Source organism: Ptychodera flava (genome assembly GCF_041260155.1).
Source record: "Ptychodera flava strain L36383 chromosome 23 unlocalized genomic scaffold, AS_Pfla_20210202 Scaffold_23__1_contigs__length_28996876_pilon, whole genome shotgun sequence".
NCBI classification, from domain to species: domain Eukaryota; kingdom Metazoa; phylum Hemichordata; class Enteropneusta; family Ptychoderidae; genus Ptychodera; species Ptychodera flava.
Window position 1 is genome coordinate 13,928,322 of NW_027248277.1, and position 23,383 is coordinate 13,951,704.

The 23,383-nt window shown below is 34.5% G+C and overlaps 1 long non-coding RNA gene across 1 annotated transcript; it reads left to right on the forward strand.

Moving 5' to 3' along the window:
• Positions 1-20,338: 20,338 nt before the first annotated feature.
• LOC139123518 (uncharacterized) lies at positions 20,339-23,135 on the forward strand. Its single transcript, XR_011549706.1, has 4 exons — positions 20,339-20,491; positions 21,070-21,120; positions 22,409-22,516; positions 23,037-23,135. It is a non-coding gene; the product is annotated as an uncharacterized lncRNA (long non-coding RNA).
• The last annotated feature ends 248 nt before the right edge of the window (positions 23,136-23,383 follow it).

Below are 23,383 nucleotides of genomic sequence, written 5' to 3' on the forward strand. Positions count from 1 at the left end.
CACAAGGCGATTAACACACCGTTACCAATAATTTTACCAATAATTAGGGATATATGTGTATGTTTAAGTTGAATGTTTTGATCTATTCGAAAAAGAAATAAGGCAACAGCGACGGAAAGGAAACTTATGTAAAACTGGCACATAAGTAGCGCAAAGTAAGTACGTAAATGCACGACGCTTTATTCTTATGATATGATTTATATATTGAAAAGGTTTGACAATTACATAGATTTCGAACTACAATATCTAGCTGCATACAAGGTTATCAAAGAGCAATGACACGTGCTCGAACTCTATAATTAGACGCTAGAGTAAAGACACGTATGGGATTTTAAGTAAACCAAATGATTCCATTTTTGCAAACACACACACACAAGAACCACTACCCCGACGTGCGCATTAAATTACAAATAAGACTACAGAAATAAAACTAAATTCTCGTAGCGACTTACAATTAAAAGCTTCTTTTTTGTCAATGTCTTTAGGCTTAACACAGTGGGGTTTTAAGTCTGACTTTTACCAATCAACACAATAAAATAATAAAATGATGTCGCAGTAATGCATATACCTAATCATTTTAGTACTGATGAAAAATTACGTGATATAATTTTGCGATTCATTACTAGAGTTTTAGAAATAGTTGAATGTCTCATAGCCTGTCTATTAAGACTAGGTGATTAAAGACTAATGGGACAGAAAAATATAGGTTCTCCGTCATTCTCCCACCACTATGTAGGAAAATGCTAGGCATGGCAGGAAATATACAGAAACAACTTTATAGGCTGCCTCTGTGATACTTCAACAAATCTGAGATGCGATGCAAATAGAACATTGTCAGCTCATGCATTGTCCTTTACCTAGATACCTTGTGCAGGTCATTGTATCTACCTCAGGGCGTCTGCACTCTAGTGCTCGCAATGTTGCTAGGATGCCCATTTTCATACGTGTAGACAATTAATTTTATAGCTTTGAGCCGGGGATCTGAACCCAATATTGTTTATATGGTTGTCAAGGAAATTAATCATGTATAAATATCAAGTGAAATGAAAAAAGGATTTCGCGGTAATGCATATCACTAATCACTTTAGTATTGATGAAAAATTATGTGATATAATTTGACCATTCATTATCAGAATTTTAGAAATATTTGAATGTCGCATGGCCATTCTGTTGAGATTTGTGATTAAAGACTCATGAGACAGAAAAACTCATCCAGGTATATATCAATTGCAATTGTCTGTCATTAGACACGTGGCATGCGTTGTGCATGGCATGCGCATGACAACGCTCAACTTATGACATTACTGTTGAACATACTTTTGTTCTCATCAAAAATTACTGATGAGCGTTTTTCGCCCTGAGAGAGTAAAATTTAGGCTTGTGACAATCATCGCTAACGAGCATCTGTGATAACGCTTTTGTCTGAATTTGAACCTAGGATGGTGACAAGTTCGTTCTTGCTCAATCATTGCTTGCCGAGGAATATTATCGTAAAGGTTTATGAAATTGGCATGATATATTTGTTTTAAAACGTACTCAAGCAAGAAATGTCGAAATGTCATGTCTTGAGTTGTTGTTAATGTCTGTTGGTCTAATTAAAAAACAACGGCTACCTTTGTGACTACTGGACCGAAGATTAAAGCGCCATTGTTACCTGCCACAACATTTTGATCTGAGTGTTGATTGTTTACCTTGACCGTAATTCAGTTACAGTGAAAGCTACAGTGATGTTATATATCCAAATTCGTAAGCCACCTTGCGTCACTGCATGGCGTAATACAGCAAATGACAGTGTATCCAATCCATGAGTATTTCATGGATATTTATCTTCTTTGAATTCATTGCAGCTTTTGGGGCAAACTATTAACTTTTTAAAAAAACAAAACTAGCAATAATTGGGCAATTATTTACTTTAAATAAAAGTCTAGAAGTAAACAATTAAACATTTTTTTGCTCTACAAAACCTAATCTGCTCATTTATGTGTAATATTGTTCAATATTGTCTTTTAGGCTGAAATAAGTTTCTTGACAAACAGTAAAAGTGCACACTGTACAATTAGCTTACCAAGCGCTGGCAAAATATTTTTCCACAAGGTGTGTGTCTTTTTAAACGCAAATTTTAATTGTGGAAGTTGACAGCCATGTTCATTTTTTGCTGTTTTCTTCGCTTTTTTACCTTGTGCTTTTGCGATTTTTAACTTTTGAATCTGTTGTTTGTCAAGCAGACATTTAAATTCCCCTTATCTTACTAACCAGCTGCTTTCCTTTTGAATTTTGAATGGCTAATTGTACTTAAAGTTGTTAATAGAAAATACATTGTTTTAATGATATCACTTTATCGTATAATTGCAACCTTGCATATAAGTGATTGTTTTATTTTAGAAGGCATTCTTTGAAAGGTCAAAGGTCAAATGAGAAATTGTGTGTCAATCCTGTCAATCAGGATTATTGATATCGATGTGAAACGCTGGGGGAGGCTCATTCTTTTTGCTATTAGCAGAAAACTTATGGATGACCTCTGTTCGTCATGCAAGCAGTGACTATTTTTAGCTCAGCGTCATTTTGAACTCAGGCCTTCTTCCCCCCCCCCCCGCGTAATAGTTTCTGTCCAGTGCCTTAGAGAGACAATTTGTAGGTTGACGCACTGTGAATGCTCGCGACAAAACACAGTGATAGGCAGCATGGTAACAGGGTTCAGAGCGCGTATCGGCTGCCTCGCTCAGAACAGTTGACAGACATTAGGTTACAATTAAGTTTGCCGACTGAATTCAAACTTTTGTTTAAAAAAACATTGGATTTTATCCATATGCGTAATATGCGCATAATGATTAATCAAACACCGACCATTGGTATTAATAATCTAAGATGAAATTTGTCGCTCTTACAAGATAATTCTTTTCTGCAAAAAAAGACATGGATGGAAATATGGACACAGGTCAGAGAAAATGTCGCGTTTGGTTGGATAGAGTGGCAGCGTTAGGTCAGACAAATGGGTCGCGTTGGGTATCATAGTGTCGTCTTCTTTAAACATAATAGAGGCTCCCTTTTCAAATATTATGGCCGACATCTTGGCATGATGACACTCGACTTTGGATGGCAGGGACTTAAAAATGCAAGAAATCGTAAAAAAAATTGAGGGATTTTCGGTACAATACCATTAGTCCAGTCAATCTAAGCCAAAAGGGGTCAACCTAGGACTAATTGCAACAGAAATTATTTCTTCACCATGCATTTTAGAAAGGTCCTTGAAATAACATACTAAAAGTATAATAAAATCTAAGGGGTGCAACAGTGCCTAATTTGCATAATGTAAAGGGGCTCATGGGTATAAAATTGTCGCTGATAGATGGTTTTACTTAAAATATGCGGCTAAACATGATTTTGATAGTTTTTTTTCGCTTGTTTGCCTCATTTTTGGATTAGGCAATGTTGATGGACATATTTTGTCGTCATAGAAATATTCCTCATTTGCATAAATCCAATATGGCCGCCACAATATTTCACTTTTCTTTGTTTTCTCTCGAATTAATAACTATTTTTAAGCTACTACGACAGCAATAGAATATTTTTTTTTCACTTTGTATTTTGGAGAAGTCCTAGAATAACATACTAAAAGCGTAGTAAAATCTAGAATTGTAACAGTTCCTAATTTGCATAGATGTAAAAGATTATGGTTACAAACTTGGTGCTGATAGAATGTTTCTGCTAAAAATATTTGGCTAAACATGATATGTTATGCAGGTTTTTGGCTTATTTGCCTTGTTTTTGGTTAGGTCATGTTGATGGAAATATTTTGTAGTCATAAAAATATTCCTCATTTGCATAAATCCAATATGGCCGCCAAAACTTTCACTTTCTTTGTATTTTTCCCAATTCATAACTATTTTTAAGCTACTTCTGACAGCAATAGAATAATTTATTCACTGTGTATTTCAGAGAAGTCCCACAATGACATACTAAAAGCCTAGTACAATCTAGAAATGTAAACAATGCCTAATTTGCATAAATATAAAAAGATTATGGTTACAAACTAGGTGCTGATAGAATGTTTCTACTAAAAACATTTTGTAGAAACATGATATATACAGGTTTTCGGCTTATTTGCCTTGTTTTTGGATTAAGGCAATGTTGATGGAAATATTTTGTCGTCATAGAAATATTCCTCGTTTGCATAAATCCAATATGGCCGCCACAACACTTCGTTTTTCTTTTAATAACTATTTTAAGCTACTTCTTACAGCAATAGAATTATTTTTTCTCTGTGTATTTTAGAGAGGTCCTAGAATGACATACTAAAAGTCCAATACAATCTAAGAGGTATAATATTACCTAATTTGTATAGATATAAACGGATAATGGGTGCACTACATTCAGTGATAAAAGAAATATGCATATTGAATTGAGGAAAACGCATCATTATGTTCAAGTAATGTATGCATTTATCTTATTTTTTTGTCCAGGCAATATTTTTGAATATATTTTATCGCCCGAGAAATATTCCTAATTTGCGTAAATCAAGTATGGCTGCCACTGTGTTTCACTTTTCACTGCATTTCACATAAAAATTATATTTAATCGAAACAAAAAGTAGTTTATGTTTCCACTCTGTATTTCAGAAGGGTCCCAGAACGACAAACAAAATGACTAGTAAACTCTAAGAGGAAGAGGTGAGACAGTGCATAATTTGAATAAATGTAAACTCAGAAATGGGAACAAAGTCGTTGCTGTTAATAGATTTCTTAAAAATATATTGAACAAATTGACATTTTATTCAACAATTTGATTATTTAATGTATTTTTTTGTGTGTAGGCAATGCATCATATCATTTAAGATTCCTCATTTTACATAACTACAATGTGCCCCTCCTACCACTTTACTTTTCCCTTTCTTTGACCTATACATGACAATATATAATGTTAAAAAACAACGGAGATCATTAGAACTAAATTTTAGTAGGGTCATGGAAGTTACATATCGCAAGTTTAAAGGCCTGTGTTGGCACCAGATTTTCTCATCAGAAAATTTACCCTCCAGATTACAATTTCAATGGAAAACAAAAGGCTCTTACACCTCAATCATTCTCTTACAGACTAGAACAAAGGCGATCCAGGGATCGCGAAAAGTGCATTTAATGAAGTTGTGCATAAGACAGCTAATTTACCCAAATGCTAAATGGGTCATAGATGCTATACAAACCTGGTGCTGATAATCTATTTACGAAAGTGATTTAAGAGATAAGCTGACATTGTAATGACTATGTAACATCATTTTCTTGTTTTTAGTTCAGGGAATGTTTTCAAATATATCTTACAGCAATAAAAAAGTTCTTATTTGCATAGTTCAATATGTCAACCATAGTCACTTCCTTTTTCTAATTGGAACATCAATTATTTCTTCACCTTAAATATTTAAAAGTCCAAGAAAGGTATAGTCAAGGTCTAATACAATCTACATTGTGCAACAGGGCTAATTGTAAAAGATTTTGTACGAAATGCCTACATTCTATTAAAAGTAATACTTGAAACTTGAAATGTATACAATATCGTAAAGAGAGATTGGAATTTTTTACTAACATTGCTAAATATATTTCACCTATTTTTGAACGATTCCTCACGTGCATAAATCCTATATGATGATCATTAGAATAGTTTTCTTTCATTTTTCAAATTGACGTCAACTTATTTTAATTAATTATATTATCATTAAAATGAGAAGTTACATTAAGAAAAACTACTTGTTTAAGTTATTTATTACTTTAAGTACTTCCTATCGAAAGATGATCATTTTATGACTTGAATGAACATTTTGCTCAGTACAAAGAAATTGACATGATTATTTATTTTCTGTGTATTTTAACTCATTGTAATGATTGTATACTAATAGGGCGTACAGAATGAAAAGCCCTGTGAAACTAAACACTGATTGATTTGATAATTCAATTAGTTTCAATTATCTGGAGCATTTGCATAATGTCAAGACAATTTAATCCTTATACCTGCCAATAATATTTGGAACTTCTGGCGGATTTGGATTATCAAAATACTTGGCCAAATAACCAACGCTTTGTACTAAGGGAGGCTGAAGAAAATTTGTGTTTCAGCTCTTATAGTTTCTTTTATTTTCACCCTTACCGGTATTATTAATATAGATTAAGTGTTGGTAAAATGTAATTAAAGACCAGGTCATGTGATCAATGGTAAATCAGATATACTTTTGACTGTGTGCAACTTGCCTGTTAATACCACGTACAGAAAGTTATTGCAATATTGATATAGAAATACAATTATAATGATCATGATAGAGGTACAATTATTATACTATACCGCCAAGTTAACAATTATCATGAAATATGCAATGAGCAAAGCTGTTCCTTAAACAGCTGAAAGATATCACGAAAGGACACTGCATTTCTCAAAATTTTGAAATTTCTTAAAGACAACAATTGAAAATTAACATAAAATCATATAATGGACTAAAGAGAGAGATTTCCTGTTTAATCTTACAGTGCACAGCCATAGAATTTCAGGTAAAACTGAAAAAAAATCTGTTGACTGAATCATGATAATCTAAATAACCGGTAAAAACAAATCTAGATACTTTTCATAATGTTACATGGTTTAGGTGCTCTTTCTAATTTTATAACCGTGAAACAATAAAACCAAAATGTGAAGGGATGTGCATCACAGAAGCTGCCGTTAACGAGTTTATCAATCAAGATGTCAAATGTTTGACATCAAATTATCATATAATTGGTCATCCTGTATTTTGAACCTTATGGAAGTCTCACCTCAGATTGTCCAGACTGTCAATTCCTTGAATGATCGATCTTATTGGTAATGATACAAAAGTCTAATAATCTGCAAATGGAAAGTCCATTACATAAACAGCCCCATGAGTGATACTTGCATATCTAAGATCTGATGTGATACGCAGTACAATTATATTATCCCTTGCTTCACAACTTTCATTGAGTTACCCTTCCCCATTCTTATGGGTTCTACAATGAACTGCAACAGCCTCAATAACCCTGGCAGAAAGCAAAGTCTAGACATTCTGTTGTCAACGAAAGTATTCTGGCTGTAAACAAATGAACCACCTAGAGGAAGATGTGAACAGGGAGGAAGACAAAGAAATTTATGATATGATAATGACCATTATAACAATTATCATCACCAACACCATCATGGTGAGTCAAATGATGCTCGTATTGATACCAATGATAGTTCAATAATGAGAAGATGATTCACAGGCTTAAAGGCGCCTTTCTCAATCCCAGGTTCTCGCATTAGTAAATGTGTCAACAGCCCATTAACAGTTTGTCATTCTTTTGTTTTCCATTGAAAATTTCATCAAGTAAATAATATTTATACTAGATAAATCTGATAATTGAAGGGGGCTTTAAGTGTGGTGAACCATTTATTAGTAACTGAATATTTCCATTGTCATTGAAAAAAGTGACGAAAAGCATAAAAATTCCTTCAAACATTTTCTGCAATCAAACATGTTGTAGGAGAAAATGACTGAACTATTGACAATGGGTGTCAAATAATTGAACAAGTCCAATGATTTTTCATGAATAACCTTAACGTCGTAAAAGAAAGAAGAATATCCAAAGAAAGTATTCTGATTCCCTTTATTTAAACAGTAATGCTCTGAAACTCTTCTCCCTATTCACTGCATTTCTGGATAACCAGAAATTGTCAATGGAAGTTATTGTAGTTGTATTGTATTAATAAAACAGTTTGTGTTAATTATGCAAATTAGGCCTTTTGTATTTTAAAATCATTAGCATGCAATTTAGCATGCAAATTTTGGGATGGATTTGATAATTCTTGCAAAACCTTAACAATTTCTTAGAGAAACATGTGCTTATATATGAGCTTAAACATTCATTTTGTCTGAAATAATGGAAAACTGCGAATATATGCAAATTAGTAAATTTGCATGATATTTATTGTTCAAGACATTTAGAAAATAACTTGTTGAACCTTACTAAATTGTGTTACAATGAAAAAAGTCACTTGAATTCAGTTTACATACCCAAAATGTGAATATAACAGTCATTTTAAAGGCTATATATTGCTAATTTGAATATATGCAAATTTAACCAATTTGCACCCCTTATATTTTCCTATACTTTTAATATGTCATTAGTGAGACCTTTCCAAAGGTCATGGTGAAGAAATAATTTCTGTTGCAATTAGTCCTAGGTTAAACCCTAAATTGACTGGACTACATGCAAATCCATTCAAAATGACCCATATTTAATCTTTCAGAAACCTGAACAACTCTTATAAATGCACGGGTTTTTATTCCTCTTGTGATAAGAGTTGTTGGTAAAGTGCACCGGGTTTTTTTCGCATGGGTCAATTGATCAATACTCGGCATGGAAATACTTGAGTTCAAATTTTAAATAAAGACCATTAAATGACTTGTCTGGCGGACCCACGATCAATTAAATATTATTTAGATGACATAATTCCCGATCCTGGTCAAACTATCGTCATACGTACACTACGGCATGAGATTTTCCTAAACTCGCAACCACCACTTCTTCTACTTGCACGGACTTGAGTCTTATCTGTGCGCGTAAAATGTGTTTTTTGAAGGCGTGTCAAGGGTTAAACCCGCTGGCATGTCTAACATTTACACAGAATGAAAATAGGACAGTAAATTCACTAATTTTTTAGATTTTTTAGAGAGAAGATAAAATAAAATATGCCAACAATACTGTGATAACACACAGTCTGATCACAGTTGGAACTACAGTTTACCTAAGCAATGGCCTTGCTTGCTATACCAAGTTAACTTCATGAAAGCTCCATAAGCTGTATCTTTTGGCTATTTTTCAGAACTTTTGTTTAGTTGTTTCCCTACACTTTCTGCATTGAATCCCTAAACTGTAATTTAATGCCAAGCATTTAGCATATCAACACAACCTATATGAGTATAATCTCCATTGATATTGTTGAAAATTATATTCAAGTCCGTATTAGAATTAATTTATAACCAATTAACAATGATCACTACACACATACAAGCTGTATTGACAAAATAATACTCGGAATTTCAGCATGACAAATGGATTAGGGTCAGACACGGTAGCTGATATACAGAAGCAGAATGCTGAAAAAGTTGCCACAAGTTACAGCTCATGTCCCTTTGACTTCATGAGACAGGACCTTCCACTCAGCGGGGTGACAGAATTTTTCGGGAAAATTCATACATTTATGGATGACTCCAACACAACGTTATCGTTGGGAAGCAATTGAACGTGCAGAAATTATTTTCTACTTCCGAACAAATCACTAATCAGCGTTATCATCTGTATATGTTACACACATAACGTTCACTTACCGTGTGAACTAAGACCAAGCAGCTTGTAGCGGCGAAAGCTATGTTGTTTTCCAGAAATTTTCGTTATCCGAACAATACCAACGTATTACTGTACAGGGATCCCTATGACCCGTTTGATTTTTTCAACGTGAAAATATGTCATGGTGTTTCGGATAACAGCTGACATTCATCTAATTGCTTGGACATATACACAGAAACCATCTCACAGAACGTAGACACTGGTCACTGGATATGCAAATTGTCTACTGTCATGCTCACTGCGTTTGTAAAAAGGTTATTTTCCCTGGAGGCCTTGTTCCATTTGATCGTATGTATCAGTACAAACGAGATTATTTGCTTGACTCATTGTAATGTAACTAATGGGTAAAGCCAACAACAGAGAATGTTGTTTTTATCTTCGCAATGATAAGATCAATACATATTACTACAGAGATATCCCGAAGGACATGTTGAATTTGTTTCAAACAGCTTAGGTCATTTTATCTGTATGGCAGTGATATTAAACCTGAATGCTTTAACATGTAAGCAGAAACCATCTCACTGAAGGCAGGTTTTGGTCTCTGGATAAATTATGCAAAGTGTCTTATCGTGATGCATAGTGCCTTAAATTTTTACCTTGGAGGCAAGGTTCCAGTTGAAAACACGTGTCACAATAAACGAGCATATGATCAACACATTATTCCTTTGAATCAACACAGGGTAAAGACGGGGAAATACCTAATATTAAACGACTTCTTAAATGCTACTGCACATGTACAAGCGAAAACAATTTATAAAGTAATCCATATCCGGTTTCAAGTATTCTAGTGCATAGGCAATTTCTGTCGGAGAATCCATGATAGTATGCTGCCTATCAGAAAATATCGCCCTCTTTCAGATTAGGTGATTTGCTCGGGTTATTGCAATGTAACTAATGTGTAAAGTCAACAACAGTTGTTTACTAATTTATTTATTTATTTATTTATTTATTTATTTATTTATTTATTTATTTATTTATTTATTTATTGAGGGTCTGGGTCATGAAACATTGTCCCTACAATCGCTTGTTGGGAGAAAAGTACATACAATATAATTACATCGTGAATAACATCTGTTGTCTTACGGAATTCTTAATTGCATAAATTTGCATGAGAAGCAATATACAGAGTATTGTTTTTGTTCAATTATTTTCTGTAAATGGCACAGTGTGGTCATAACTACCAAAATAGACTTTTACTGAGCGAAGCGAATTAAATATATGGAGAAGAGCACAACATTGTTCGAATATGTTTACAGAACCAACATGGGATAGGACTAAATACATATCTTGAGATTCATTCTTTGATTTGCACAGAGACAGTAAAGACACATTTGATTGACCGCATGTTTTTAGTTCATAACCAGTTACTTCTTGTTGAACTGACACAACATAATTGTTGAAAACTATTCTTAAGCTTTTAAGATTTATTAACTGAGAACTCTCATCGGTCGATGGAGTATAAACTTTTAAAGGAAGAAACTCAAAAAACTTAATTTTCTGGACCCCTCTTCCAACGGTGAATGGTCAGAGGCATATCCAATTAAAGTGACTACCGTCCCGCCTGCCCCGTAAAAATACTGTGTTTTTACCCGGGAATACGGTGCATCGCAATCAGTACGGTTCAAACGACGTTAAACTCACAGCAGAATATAAAGTAATGAAGATATGGAATTGCGGTAAATAAATTACCAATAAGGTTTGGGTTTTATGTTATTTTAATTTAAACGAGCCCAAATCTCTCAAAAACTGTAATGGGGCGGCAGGGTGAGAAACGTAAACGTAATTTGTATGTATCCAATTCTTTCACTCGAGCATTGTAAATTCTCTGACTCCAGTCATTCAAATTAAGGGATTACAATTGGCAGTGGTCAGCGATAGTGGAATTCGAGGAGATAACAAAGAATGACCGTTACATGACCCGTAGACTGCAGTATTAAAAAGCACAGCTTATGCACCTTTGTCACGCTAATTATCTGTTACATTACTGGAGTTGCCCGTACTCAGAGCGCCATCATCGTCGATAGATTGAACTGCCTTAACTGGTTGAGGTCGAGGGGATGATTTAATTTACATGATAATTGTTTGTGTCCAATATCAAAGAATAGGCAAATATTATTTTTTTTTAGTTTGGCATATTTCGTGAATCAGGTAAAATTACTTTGGGTTAAGCTTTTCTAATTTGAGTTCATTAAATTTGATATGAAGTGGAAGCATGTTGAGGTATCTTTAATGCAATGTTGCTATTTTTGCATCTACCCAGCCGAATGACAACGTTGTATAAGGTTTTTATCATAGTTTGCTGGATAGAGAGCAAAACGCCACAAAATTAACATTGACATCACTGATAACGTGTGACCTCCTCGTGATGAACTTAATACCAATAAGCTTCGATGTACCAAATTTAACCCTCTGCTTGAAGTGTAAGGTCACTTCTCTGCAAAAAATTGTTTCCTGTTCCACTTCTTGGGCTAGGTGTGCGTTTGTTGTGCTAAACTACAAAGCAGAATGGTAATATTCACCGAGAGCACTGCTGGCTAAAACATTATTGTGAAATGGGGTTACGATGATTATGTTAATACTTCTCGGTTTCGCTATGCAGTACATGAAACGAAAAAAAAGACCTATCAGCAAGACTACGTCATGTGCATTGATCCTACATGAAGCTAAAACCTTCACTGACAGAGTCGATGTCATTGCCCGCTATGGCTGTGCCCAGAAGACCCGGCAGAGAGTACTATCCAGTTCAATCACTTAACATGTTATAGAGAATGATGTATAAAATAATTCTGTCTGTGTACTATTATAAGAAAGGTGCCTAGGGCCGGGCTCGTGAGGTTACACGTTGAAGTGCAGGTAAATAACCTTCAGCAGCGTTCTTTTGTCCGCATTTAATATGTGAACTTTGGAGAGATAAGTCAAAGGGTACCCTTAAGAATAAAAATCAGGGTTCATCATGCACATTTTGTCATTAGGGAAACAAATTGTCAAACATTTACCGATGTTTTAAATTCAAAATGTCCGCAAGCCTTGTTAAGTCTGAAATAATACATTTTCCTATTTTCGAAAACCGAAGGCGCTAGATTTTTTCTTACAAAAACAAAACTTCAAATGAGCCTCCTTCAAGTGATAGGTGGGCAAAGAATTAAAAAAAAATGATATTCCACAAATCTGTTCCTGGGGCACTTTTTACCTCGAATAGATGCTCAAATACACGTTTGCGATGATGAGTTATATTTTCAAAAGCTAGTGAAAGACGGGTTATGAACTTTACTTTCAATGTTATATATTGCAGTTAGTTGAAAAATGTGACTTTGCTGATAACCAAAAGAGTAATATTCAAAATTTATATTTTGATATGCCAGAATACGAATTAAGTGTGACATAGGTGGCACCAAACGCTCATCTCATGTTGCGTCCAGTGACTGTTTATGTAGTGACAACAGCCTTTCGGCAAAGTGTCAGCATAGCTGTGCACAACCAGTAACGGTTATTTTCCCTATCCGATGACATTTTCCTATATCAGTTAAAAGCCTTTAACATGAACATATCTACCACTTTTGGAGAATTCCAGGAATGATGTTTGCGATTTTTGTACACTGCCACAGGAAGAGTATCGAAGCCAGTAAATAATACTTGCGAGCAGTAAAAAGACAATTGCAGTCATTCAACATTTCCAGAAAGGTCAATGACCAGTTTGGATTCGGGCGTATTTAGCCCTTTTCCTGGGTAGAGTGCCACCACAGCATCGCCTTAGTTGTCCTCAACAACTGTTGTTCCGTTTGTGACTATTACTAGATAATCGCGCAAGTGTTCAAGACATTTTGCCCCTATGAGTGTGTCAATAGTCAGATGACAAAATAAATACAAAACATATCAAGCGACAACGGCGTTGATATCGCAAAACATAAATGACGTATTGTCTGTTAGTTCCTCACTTTGACATTTAAAACACATCAGAATCTGTATTATGTCGCTGCTGTGTCCCCATGCTTCCCCATGTTTCTGAACTAGCTTTGCATGATCAAATATCACAGTAATATTCATAGCTTCGGGAATCCGGAACTTCCAATATTCAAAAATGTGCTGCTCTACATTAAACATCACGGGCAGATTTCTCAAGTTTTCTCGCCTCGCCGAGTGTGAGAATTTGTCTGAGGAAAAAAAAAGACTGATTTAATTCCAATGTTTGGATAAACTTCATCTAAAGAAGTCGACTTTTTACTATTTAAATGAATATGAGTGTTGCAGCGCTTCTCTGCTCTTGGAGGAGTAGTGGCGCTTACAGGTTCAGCAACAGGAAAATATAATGAAAATTCCGGTTCGTATTGAGGACACTGTCACTTGTTACTGCGCCAAGTAGGCTTGAAGGTTACAACTTGCAATGCTTCGGTTTTCCTCTTTGAATATCAGTTACTGGTTATGTCACGTTACAGTTTAGATTGTACTGTGTGGCATTATTTTCTAACTGTCAGGGATGACTTGTTGCACCTCTCGAGAGTTTCGAAATAATGTCTCATCAACAATAACTTCACATCGTCCAGTGTGGGCGTGTACCTCACGACAATTACTTAGTGGTGGCACCGGCCTTGGCCAATAGTGAGTGGTATAATATCAAAGGGTTATTGATTGAATCTATGCGAAGGTGGAACGAATCAGCTGTCAATGTTCATTCGCTGTAAAGATCTATAGCGAATATATCATCCAATCATATCGTTACAACGCTCAACCGCGAGTTAAGCAGCCAATTATATCGTTCTCTTTATCCCAGAAACAAATATAAATTGAGGACAGTTCACCACAAAAATAGTAGTTGACCATAAAGCGAAGAACTGAAAAGATGGCGGTGTAAGTTAAGTATCATTTTTACACTGTTTGAATCCATATTAAAAGCCTTCTATTTTGCTGTCTTGCTTTTAAGTTTTGATAGAGTCAGTTGTTTAACACAAAGTTGTCTTTCTTTTTGACAGGTATGTCTACTTAGTCTTAGCCGTTGCCCTTGGAGCATTCAGTGGAATAAACACACAGGGTAAGAAAATATGTTTCAGTCAGTTTGCTCTGATTCACTTTTACTTGCCCCTGTTTACTCAAATTTAACGAAGTTGTTTAAATGTCTTCAGCGTATTCAAAGTATTTTGGCACACTTTCGTAAAATATCAAGATAGTCCAGTCAATCTACGCCAAAAAGGGGGTCAACCTAGGACTAATTGCAACAGAAATTGTTTCTTCACCATGCATTTTGGAAAGGTCCTAGAAATAACATACTAAAAGTATAATAAAATCTAAGGGGTGCAACAGTGCCTAATTTGCATAAATGTAAAGGGGGCTCATGGGTATAAAATTGTCGCTGATAGATGGTTTTTACTTAAAATATGTGGCTAAACATGATTTTAATACAAGTTTGTTGGCTTATATGCCTCGTTTTACGTCTAGGCTAGGTTGTTGAAAATATTTTGTTGTCATAGAAATATTCCTCATTTGCATAAATCCAATATGGCCGCCACAACACTTCACTTTTCTTTGTTTTTCTCTAATTAATAACTATTTTTAAGCTACTACTAACAGCAATAGAATATTTTTTTCACATTGTATTTTAGAGAAGTCCTAGAATAACATACTAAAAGTCTAGTACAATCTGAATTGTAAATAGTGCCTAATTTGCATAGATGTAAGCAGATTATGGTTACAAACTTAGTGCTGATAGAATGTTTCTGCTAAAAATAATTGGATAAGCATGATATGTTATGCAGGTTTTTGGCTTATTTGCCTTGTTTTTGGTTTAGGTAATGTTGATGGAAATATTTAGTCGTCATAGAAATATTCCTCATTTGCATAAATCCAATATGGCCGCCACAACCTTCACTTTTCTTTGTATTTTTTCCAATTAATAACTCTTTTTAAGCTACTTCTGACAGCAACAGAATTATTTGTTCACTGTGTATTTCAGAGAAGTCCTACAATCACATACTAAAAGCCTAGTACAATCTAAAATGTAAACAATGCCTAATTTGCATAAATGTAAAAAGATTATGGTTACAAACTAGGTGCTAATAGAATGTTTCTACTAAAAATATTTGGCTAAACATGATATATGCAGGTTTTTGGCTTATTTGCCTTGTTTTTGTTTTAGGCAATGTTAATTGAAATATTTTGTCGTCATAGAAATATTCCTCATTTGCATAAATCCAATATGGCCGCCTCAACACTTCGCTTTTTCGCGATTCTTTATATATCCGTAATTAATAACTATTTTAAGCTACTTCTGACAGCAATAAATTTATTTTTATTTGTGTATTTTAGAGAGGTCCTAGAATGACATACGTAAAGTCCAATACAGTCTAAGAGGTATAACATTACCTAGTTTGCATAGATATAAACGGATAATGGGTGCAATACATTCACTGATAAAAGAAATATGCATATTGAATTGAGAAAAATGCGACATTTTGTTCAAGTAATGTATGCATTAATCTTATTTTTTGACCAGGCAATATTTTTGAATACATTTTATCACCCGAGAAATATTCCTAATTTGCGTAAATCAAGTATGGCTGCCACTGTGTTTCACTTTTCACTGCATTTCACTTAAAAATTATATTTAATCTACACAACAAGTAGTTTTTGTTTCCACTCTATAGAATGACAAACAAAATGACTAGTAAACTCTAAGAGGAAGAGGTGAGACAGTGCATAATTTGAATAAATATAAAACTCAGTAATGGAACAATATCGTTGCTGTTAATAGATTTCTTAAAAATATATTGAGCAAATTGACATTTTATTCAAGCAATTTGATTATTTAATGTATTTTTTGTGTGTAGGCAATGCATCATATCATTTAAGATTCCTCATTTTACATAACTGCAATGTGCCCCTCCTACCACTTTACTTTTCCCTTTCTTTGACCTATAAATGACTATATATATTATGTTAAAAAACAACCGAGATCATTAGAACTATTTCTTCATTGTAAATTTTAGTAGGGTCATGGAAATTACATACCGCAAGTTTAAAGGCCTTTGTTGGCACCACATTGTCTCATCAGAAAATTTACACACCAAATTACAATTTCAATGGAAAACAAAAGGCTATCACACCTCCATAATCCTCTTACAGACTATAGAGCAAAGGCGATCCCAGGGATCGCGAAAAGTGCCTTTAATGAAGTTGTGCATAAGACAGCTAAATTTTACCAAAAATGCTAAATGGCTCATAGATGCTATACAAACCTGTTGCTGATAATCTACATACGAAAGTGATTTAAGAGATAAGCTGACATTGTAATGACTATGTAAGATCATTTTTTTGTTTTTAGTTTAGGCAGTTTTCAAATGTATCTTACAGCAATAAAGAAATTCTTAGTCCAATAAGTCAACCATTTCACTTCCTTTTTCTAATTGGAACATGAATTATTTCTCACCTTAAATGCTGAAATGTCCAAGAAAAGGTATATTCAAAGTCTAATACAATCTACATTGTGCAACAGGGTTGATTGTAAAGGATTTTATAGGAAATACCTACACTCTATTAAATATAATACTTGAAACTTGAAATGTTATACAATATCGTAAAGAGAGATTGGAATTTTTTACTAACATTGCTAAATTTATTTTACCTAATTTTAAACGATTCCTCATGTGCATAAATCCTATATGATAATCATAAAAATAATTTTCATTAATTTTTCAAATTGACGTCAACTTATTTTAATTATATTATCAGTAAAATGAGAAGTTACATTAAGAGACACTACTTGTTTAAGTTATTTATTACTTTAAGTACTTCCTATCGAAAGATGAACATTTTATAACTTGAATGAACATTTTGCTCAGTGCAAAGAAATTGACATGATTATTTTCTGTGTATAACTCATTGTAATGATTATATACTAATAGGGCATACAGAATGAAAAGCCCTGTAAAAATAAACAATGATTGATTCGTATAGTTTCGTTTCAAATTATCTAGAGAATTTGCAAAATGTCAATAATATTTAGAACTTACTGGCAGATTTGGATTATCTTAATGCATACCAAAATGCTTGGCCAAATAACCAACGCTTTGTACTAAGGGAGGCTGAGGAAAATTTGTGTTTCAGCTCTATTTTCCTCTATTGTCACCCTTGCCGGTATTACTAATATAGATTAAGTGTTGGTAAAATGTAATTAAAGACCAGGTTATGTGGTCAATGGTAAATCAGATATACTTTTGACTGTGTGTAACTTGCCTGTTAATGCCACATACAGAAATGTATGATAATAATGATATGAAATACAATTATAATGATCATGGTGATATAGAGGTACAATTATTATACTATACTGCCGATTATCATGAAATATGTGATAAGCAAAGCTGTTCCTTAAACAGCTGAAAGACATTACGATAATCAAAGGACACTGCATTTCTCAAAATTTTGAAATTTCTTGAAGACAACAATATGAAATTTGAAATTAATATAAAGTCATATGATGGACTGAAGAGAGAGATTTCCTGTTTAATCTTACAGTAAACAGCCATAGCATTTGAGGAAAAACTGAAAAAAAATCTGTTGACTGAATCATGATAATCTAAATCACTTGTAAAAGCAAATCTAGATACTTTTCATAATGTTACATGGTCTAGCTGCTTTTTCTAATTTTTATGACCGTGAAACAAGAAAACCAAAATGTGAAGGGATTTGCTTCACAGAAGCTGCTGTTAACAAGTTTATCAATTAAGATATCAAATTTTGACATCAAATTATCATATAATTGGTCATCCTGTATTTTGAACCTTATGGAAGTCTCACCTCAGATTGGCTAGACTGTCAATTCCTTGAATGATCGATCTTATTGGTAATGATACAAAAGTCTAATAATCTGTAAATGGAAAGTCCATTACATAAACAGCCCCATGAGTGATACTTGCACATCTAAGATCTGATATGATACGCGGTACAATTATATCATCCCTTGCTTCACATCTTTCCATTGAGTTGCCCTTCCCTATTCTTATGGGTTCTACAATGAACTGCAGCAGCCTCAATAACCCTGACAGAAAACAAAATCTAGACTTTCTGTTGTCAACGAAAGGATTCAGGCTGTAAACAAATGAACCACCTAGAGGAAGATGTGAACAGGGAGGAAGAGGAAGAAATTTATGATATGGTAATGATCATCATAATCATTGTCATCACCACCACTATCATGGTGATTCAAATGATGTTGGTATTTATACTAATCAATAGTTCAATGATGAGAAAGATGATTCACAGGCACAATTGTTAAGTGTGGTGAACCGTTTATTAGTAACTGAATATTTCCATCGTCATTGAAAAAGTGACCAAAAGCATAAAAAATTCCTTCAAAAATTTTACTGCAATCGAACATGTTGTAGGAGAAAATGACTTAACTATTGACAATGGATGTCAAAAAATTGAACACGTCCAATGATTTTCCATGAATAACCTTAACGTCGTAAAAGAAAGAAGAATATCCAAAGAAAGTATTCTGATTCCCTTTATTTAAAAAGTAATTCTGAAACTCTTCTCTTTATTCATTGCATTTCTGAATAACCAGAAAATGTCAATGGAAGCTATTGTAGTCTTATTGTATTTAGAAGACCGTTTTGGTCAATTATGCAAATTAGGCCTTTTGTATCAAAATAATTAGCATGCAAATTAGGTCAACCTCATATTTTTTGGTATGGAATTGATAATTCTTGCAAAAACTTAACAATGTCATAGAGAAAAATTTGTTTACATACGACCTTAAACATTCATTTTGTCTGAAATAATGGAAAAACGGCGAATATATGCAAATTAGTTAATTTGCATGATATTTGACATTTAGAAAATAACTTGTTGAACCTTACTGAATTGTGTTGCAATGAAAAAAGTCACTTGAATTCAGTTTACATGCCCAAAATGTGAGTATAGCAGTCATTTTAAAGGCGATATATAGCTAATTTGAATATATGCAAATTTAACCAATTTGCACCCCTTAGATTTCCTATACTTTTAATATGTCATTAGTGAGACCTTTCCAAAGGTCATGCTGAAGAAATAATTTCTGTTGCAATTAGTCCTAGGTTAAACCCTAAATTGACGGACTAAGAAAAATGTTTAATTCATTGTACCTGTGTTCTTGTTAGATGTTGTTATTAACCCATGCGACTGACTCTCGCTTCGCCAATCATTCCTCCAGATGTTGGTGTCAAAGATTTTGCTATAACTGATCCCTCGGATATTACTGGTACCTGTGCGTCTGGTACGACATACACATTCAACATTGTTGTCTGTGAAATCGACGGTACTGACGCTACAGTTACGGCAGTGAATGTGTACTACACCGATAGCGCTGATTTCAATGCAGCAACAACGCAGAAAAGTGCTGCCGTTGCTGCAACCCTGACAGGTGGTGCAACATCTATCTCTGTCTCTGCGAATATGGAAGCGACAAGTTCTGGTGCCGAGGCAGTGTTCACAGCCGTATCAGGTTGTACGTACACTCACATATGTGTCGTGACTACTACAACTGGTGACACCTACACAAAGAACGATTACATGTGTATCCAGTTTTCTGATAATGACAAAAGTGACGCGCATTGCCCTGCCGGTGAGTTGAAATTACTTGTATGTGAAAGACAACCGGCTATCCTGCTAGTGTGCGTATGTTTATGGAAAGAGGTACAGAGTCAGAGACAGACAAATGCATAGACAGATAGACTGATAAATAGTGAAACAGAAAGAAAACGATTTAGAATAATAATAGAGACAACAGCAACATTATACATGCATTATTAAAGAGGAAATACGTTATAAGGCGAGACAACATTTTGTTACCTCCTATTAATAATTTTGCGATTAAAAATTGTCTAAGCCTTGACTTTCGTCGCCTCTAATGTAACGCAACGACAAGACAAGATTAAATTCACACCGCTTTTTTCTTCATCGATTTATTTCTACAGCTGCCTGTTCGGACCCTGGACCAATAACAAATGGCCAGAAGCAAGGCACTAGCTATGGCCACAAGGACACTGTTACTTACACATGTGATGCTGGCTACCATATTGTCGGCGAAGCAACCCTATCATGTTACAACGGAGAATGGGATAATTCCCCACCAACATGTTCAGGTTAGAAAACCAACTCTTTATTTTGAGACCTGTTGGCGATTTATTTGTCACATCAATTAATCAGGACTTCGGCTTTTAAATGAAGTCTTGAAGAGAGAAACAATACGTGGATTTTCTGGAACTGATTCATCACGACAGGTCACAATTTATCACAAGCGAGGAATCAGACATCTGACGGCAAAATATTTCGCCCTAATAAAAAGAGGTGCGTACATATGGCTCCCAATTTATAACAGCTCACGATCTTGTATATTCCGGTAGTCAGGGGTTTAAAAGGTACACCTGAAACCACCTAGCCACATCATCTATATTGTAGAAATCAGTGCTAGACTTCTGGTACCTTTAAAAGTGCATAAATATAAACACGCCACAAATATTAGTTGATTCTACTGCAATGCTTATCATAAGCCCAATTTGTTTTTAATCGTCACTACAGCGTTAATGTAAATGGACTGCATGCTTTCTTCCGAGAAGGATATTTCTTCTTGTAGTGTAAATAGCAAAACAAGAGATTAGTGTATTGTCATCTCAAATTCATAACGGTGCTAGCTCTTGCGTTTTCTTGCGTTCTCTGGCAGACACAGCACCAAACCCAGTAGGAGAAGCAACGACAGATAATCCAACAACAGGTACAGTTGTAATTTATACAGATGGTTCAATTTACCGGATAATGTAAATTATCCGGTAAAGTATCCGGCCAAAGTAAATTTTAGGACATGACCGCTTAGCTTTTCTGAACTAAAATTTTGTTACAATTTTTTATTTGCTGCAATGAAATTACATTGTGTTAATTTTCTTGTGTGTGTTTTTCAGCCGCTTAGACGCGTACATTTTCCCATTTAGAGTAGACGCAAAACAAAGAATTTAATTACTTTGGCCTTACGGTACAGTATGATCACTCAGAACGATATGACGTCATACCTTGTCCAGTTTTAAAGAATTTCCGTAAGCTTAAGGTAATATGCACCTCGAAAGTGAAAGACTTAAACTTTTGCTCTAACTTTCCTCAAGGAATCTTTCAATCATTCTCTTTCAAAATCAAGAATAAAAATAGGGGGTCACCGTGCAAATTTTGGTACAAGAGAAACAAATAACCCAAGATTTACCGATATTAGAAATTCAAAATGGCCGCCATCCCTGTGTTAACTCTATGGCGAAAAATAAAATTTTCGAATTTCAAAAAACCTAGCCGGTGAAAAGTTTTCTTTCACGAAGAGCTTTAAAATGAACCCCCACATGTGGTATATCAGAAGAGAACTGTAAAAGTTTGAGAGTCCGAATGTCTGTCCTCGAGGTGCGTTCTACCTTAAACAAAATTTCAGGCGAATGAATATTTTTCAACGCACCTATCAATGAGTCTGGAGACATCTATTTGTGGTCTCAAAATTTTGAAATATTATTTTGGCCAATCACTTGTGGGGGCCCATTTTGAAGCTAATTAAGTAAGTATAGTTTTTGTTGACTAGGTTTTGCAAAAATCCTAAATTTTATTCCCCAACATAGAGATAAAATGGGTAAAGCGACCATTTTGAATTTGAAATATCGGTAAATGTGGCATAATTTGTACAAACATTTGCGCGGTGACCCCCGGCCAATTTGTAATCTTTATGGCTAAAGGAAAATTGTTGAAAGCTTAATCAAGGAAGGCTTGATTCACCAAAGTTAAAGTCTAATTTTCGAGGCGTGAACAACAATAAGGTAGTGTCAAAGGTCATTAGTACACAAGAGCCCCTCCTCTGTACGACGCATTGTGGCATGTCACATTTGTATCAAGTTGACATTTAAGCACTACTGAGAAATTTAGTAAAATATTGTTTCGGAAAAAATAGATGCATGACTGAGGAATTCAATTTTGAAGATGTTCTCCCTTCTCGAAAATATGTTCAGTTATTAAACTTTTCATATAATTTTATTTAGAGTCCGTCGGCACGGGACTATACCAGGGAGTATGTGTCATTGTCGCTGCTCTGATGTGCACTTTGACGACATTCCTGTAGCAGCAGTACTAAGCACTGAGCAGAGCAGGTGAGTGTTTTTCTTATAAAATGTCGGAAGAGATTACGCGGGCTTGAACACGCTTAACTGACACTGACGAACATGATGTAATACTGTGTCGATAGCGAGTTTAAAACGTGCGATATGCATTCTTCAACAATCAGACCCGATGACTAGTTCCTTTTAAAAATTGTGTTTGGTTGGCACGACTTTACTTCATGGCATATACATCATACCCACCTTTTCCAAAAATATACAATATTGGTGTTCTTAATTCCAAATTTTCACTGTTGTCTGTGTCATATCAATTTGTTAAAGGGAGCGTTACTAGCTTTTGATGTACTAGACAAGTACTTCCACTTGTTTAAAAAAAGCCTACGGCCTGGCTAGATGGAATTCTACCAGGGCTTTGAAAGATAACACCACTTTGCGACCAACTGCTTTAAGCTTAAGACTTTGACAAAGCTGTCGTTTGCAGGGATTTCTAGAACAGTATGTTCAATAGTGTTTCGGTAAGATTTAAAATTATCACAAATGTTATTATTTTCAGGTCAACCGTTTCATGCTTCTTCGGTTAAACAAGATGGCTTGTTAGCAAGACAACATATTCTGCAAAACGTGCAAATTGAAGGCGTTTTAATTGATTAGTCGGACCTGTAATTGTTTTTACTTTTCAAAGTAATTCAAACGTACTGCATAATTTGTAAAAACATAATTCAAACTATGTCAAATAAATTAAACTCTCTGTGTATCGTTTATGAAGGTTTGTCCGATAATTTCGCTACTACGAGATGTAATTAGTTTGACAAGTGTCTTTGTTTCTTATTGAATGATTTCATTTTCCGAGATACGAAATTTTACAGATTACTCTAATCAAAACGTAGCACATTTTAATAG